The sequence below is a fragment of the Aptenodytes forsteri genome, unplaced genomic scaffold (genome assembly GCF_000699145.1).
Source record: "Aptenodytes forsteri isolate BGI_AS27 unplaced genomic scaffold, ASM69914v1 Scaffold15, whole genome shotgun sequence".
Taxonomy (NCBI): Eukaryota; Metazoa; Chordata; class Aves; order Sphenisciformes; family Spheniscidae; genus Aptenodytes; species Aptenodytes forsteri.
Window position 1 is genome coordinate 24,825,563 of NW_008795129.1, and position 4,101 is coordinate 24,829,663.

The 4,101-nt window shown below is 40.9% G+C and overlaps 2 protein-coding genes across 4 annotated transcripts in view; one reads left to right on the forward strand and one right to left on the reverse strand.

Annotated features, from left to right (window-relative positions):
* Positions 1-4,068, reverse strand: part of FAM196A (family with sequence similarity 196 member A) — a 51,393-nt gene extending 47,325 nt beyond the window's left edge. For all 3 annotated transcript variants that reach the window (XM_009277962.2, XM_009277963.2, XM_009277961.2), the window contains exon 1: positions 3,978-4,068. The gene's annotated coding sequence lies outside the window, so the exon portion shown is untranslated. The remainder of the gene's footprint in view (positions 1-3,977) is intronic.
* Positions 1-4,101, forward strand: part of DOCK1 (dedicator of cytokinesis 1) — a 307,079-nt gene that overhangs the window by 138,144 nt on the left and 164,834 nt on the right. The window lies entirely within an intron of this gene.

The window sequence follows — 4,101 nt, forward strand, 5'->3', positions numbered from 1 at the left end:
TGAAAACTCTATCATTTCGTAATCGCTGTGCCCAAGACAGCTTCCAACGGTCACATACTCCAGTCTGTCTTTTTTAGTTGCTGCAGCCTCAGATATATTTAGCTATAACTACGTAGCGTTTGTGAGATGTTTAACACAGTTTTTTGATATGGGCTGAGTCTGAGGCCAAATGATCAGCGATGCGCAGGGACTGAGGAATCTGACATTTGGTAGAGTTCCGGCACTGTCCCGTAAAGACAAAAATCTCCTGTAATGATAGATTAAGAAGTTCAGATCTGCACCCAAATATCGTAGAACTTGGAGGCCCTCAGTCCCAGGGCTCTTAAATCCATGTCTGTCTGATTCTGACTGTGAAAATGGCCCTTATTCTTCTACACTCCTCTGTATTGAAATCAGTGGATTTGGCTGGAAAAACTATTACTGGAGTAAAACCAGGCCTGGTGTCTTTCTGCCACTGAAGGGAAAAAAACAGGTAAAGAGGATGACACCAAGAGTTGCTGTTTGATCATGGAATTGCTATTTTAACAACCAGTTATCTTTGCCTATGAGACTTGTGCTTATATGTATAACTGGAAAGCAGGTGAGTTTTAAGACACTGATCACCATGACACTGTGCTGTGCAAGTGTATAAACAAGTTGAACTATTTTTGCGAGTATTAAGGGATCAGCAGAGAGGCTGTTTTCTGCCTGAATGTAGTAAAATTGTATTAAATAGACTTCAACATGGGGATGTGCCACTAAAATAAGAGAATGCTCTGATCACATTCTGTGTGGTCAGTAATAGTTTAAATAGTTTAAAATTGAATGTCAATACCTAGTGAGTCGTACCTGTGTCTGTTCATAGGTTATACAGTGTTTTCTAAGCCGAATAAAATCAAGCACCAATTTTTCAGAAGGCTAAATATGGAACTCCCACTGAATTCACCAATCTGAGATATTTTTTTTTCCCCTTAAAATATGCTCGTGTTCTCCTTTCCTTAAAGCCTATTTAATTTGTAATTTGCAAACTGATTAATAAAAATATAAGGGAGTATTGTGCTATAAAATAGATTTGTTGCTTACATGTTTTTTAGTATCTTGCACAAATTTTCAGCAGTTCTTTAAATAGTGGCTGGCATAAAACAGAATAGAAGACCTTTTTAATAGCTAGTTTAAACAATCATGTGAATTTTTTATGTTATGAAATATTCTAGATTTACTGTAATTTCCTCAAGTATGCATGAATTATGTGACTACACATCCTCAGTTCTTCCTGTCCAAGATGACTATGGTTGGATAAGGAACTGCCTCGAGATATCACAGCTCAATAGCTTTGTGGAGGTATCCATACATTTTAGCACAGATTTTTGGCAAGCTAATAGGTTTCCCTGGCTTTTACTACCACATTGGTCACTGCAAAGGACTGGTATTGCTAAGTTTGCTTTTAAATTCTCTAGAACAGGATAAATTAAACATTAGGGTTAATATCTCATTGTCATTTGTGCAATCTGTTGTTGAGTTTGGATTTCCAAGTAACGTAACGGTGTGTTGTGGTGACCAATAGTGTTCGGTCCCCGGTAGTGCATGTCAGGAAGACGACGCACGCTCTGTGATTCGGCATTTGTGCAGGCTCTTGGGCTTCTTAGCCATATTTTCCTTCCATATGTTAATCTCCATTGAACTTACCTACTCTTTTTTTTCCCCCAAAATTAATTATATATGCTGTGCATCTCTCATGCAAAAATGCTTCTGTCAATGAAATAGTTAACTGGGGAAAAAAATGCAGCGATGATCTTATGAGCTACTTGTTTGTGAGCTTCATTAGTAGAAGGGTGCATTGAATGTTAAGTGCTGTCCCTCTTGATAAGTAACTAATACTTTCTTTTGTGGTGCTGTTGCCCAGCTGGTTTTGTATGTGTCAGTCTGGGGGAAAGGCACTGATTCCATTCAAGATTAGAATTATTTTGAGCATCTTGTTAAAAATATACATCATTAATAATTAGAGTCCTAAAGGACGCATATTTTTCATCAAGGGCATCATGACGTCCTTAACAAAAAAAAAAAAAAAAAGCTTATTTAGTATCAGCCTTCCCCAGTGAGCTCATGCTATGAAGGCACTATGCTTTAAATGCAACAGCACCTTAAACTCTGGGGCAGTAATTTTATTTTACAACTGTTCAGTATGAGTATTTGGATTAGCAGTATACATTATGTATTTCTATTGAAATCAATGACTGTATGCCATCACTGTATAGAATATGAACCTCCAGATGATAAATTAGTAATATCTGAGCACTGATATTTTCATCTGAGCTGCTCGCATGCATTTATAATGCTAGAAAAAAATCCAGCTTTTAACCTGGAACTGTTATTTGTACTTGAAGAGAACAGTATTATTGTAGTAAAGAAAGGCAGGCATGAGCAGACTGGTACAACACCAATCGGTACAACACCAACCAAAAGCAAGGAAATATGTTACTCTCCATGCTCATCATATTTTTACTGTAGGTATGTTTGCTTGAAATTTTACATTAAATTATTCTGAGTACATGGCTAGGACAGTTACATGTCATGAATTTTTTTTTTTAATTTATCTTTTTTTTAGCTAGTAGTTTTTTTTATCTAGCAGCTAGATTTTAACCTTGATACATGCAGCATTCCTGACAGCACTGTAAATACGAACAGTAATCACAATGAAACACTTAAGCGGAGGGAATAAACACCAGTTTATATTAGACATGACCTGTTACTGTTTTGTCTTTTGTTACCGCTTTCCAGCATTCAGTAGAAAAATAATGATTCTTGGAGGTTGGAAAAGCAGGTCTTTCCAAACTTCCCGACCGTAGAGCCTAATGAGTTAAATTTTCCTCCGTGATGTTCGTGTGGGGATTTCAGCTGCTTAGACATACAAGGTCAAACAAAACTGCTCCATTACCTATTCTGACTCGTGGCAGAGAGGGGGGCACAGTTCCTTTGGGACAGACCCCTCGGGAGATGGTGACATAAGCAGATAACATATTCTCCGCTTTCAACATTACAAGATGTCCCTTGCTTGCTGCCCCCCCGCCTCCCCCAAACAGATCCAAGCTAACTGCAGTCCTGCATCCCCCTCACTGCTGTAACTCTGTGTAAACATGGCATTAAGTAGAGACGTTGAGGTCACAGGAGAGGATTTTTACTAGCAATAGGAAGGCAAGATGGAAATGCTAAGTGGGAAGCCTTAGATGTCTTGCAAGATGCAAGGTCCAGAACTATGACTTTGGTGCTGGATCCATGCTACCTTTTGTCCCATTTGCCTACTGCATTTTCACGGCATCTCCAATTTAAATGTGTTTGAGGATGGTGACAGGGGACTCGGGGGGTGGAACAGTGTATTAAATCGGAAGAACCACTGCTTCTCTAATAACAGTTCACAGAATAGCAGCAGCTTCAGCCCCTGATGAGGATTTTTGGTTTTGTTTGTTTTTTAGTGAAGTGCTATAGTGCAAGTTACCGGAATGAACACGTCCAATGTTCTTCCATTGCCCTGTTCTATGAGCACTTCATTAGGACTGCGTTTGGACTTCCCAGCACTGAAGTTAATAAGCAGTGGTAGTTCCTTGCAATCAATCATGTGAAAAACTAAAGCACTTTGTGCATTTCCAAAAATCCTCCAGCTACACGTCGCCCCTACCAGGTAGCATTAGAAGAAAGGGTGGTATTTTTCTAGAAGAAAGTAGAGGTTTGCACGGGTATAGCGATATCCTCTCCTTATCTGTCATGAAAGTTATTGAATGCAATAGCCGTTCCCAGGCAGGCAGATACGCTATTGCATAACGCTCCCGCTGGCGCTCAGCGCGATGCTTTATGCTCATCCCTACGAAGTTTTCATCGGGAAAACCGGGGAACTGGGTATTTTTTGGAGTCCTCGCTCAAGGAGGGTGGCGAGGCAGACCTCCGCGATCGCGCGGGGAGAGCCGAGGGCAGCGTTAGGGGTCTGATCGCAGCGGCGGGCTTACCTTATGCTTCCTTAAACAGAAGTGGCGGTCTGTGCGCTCCCCTTGCGGTGCATCTCCCTCCCTCCGCCGGGGCGAGCTGGCCGTCAGAAGGTCCGCGCCGGTCGCGCATCTGCTGCCCGCCCGC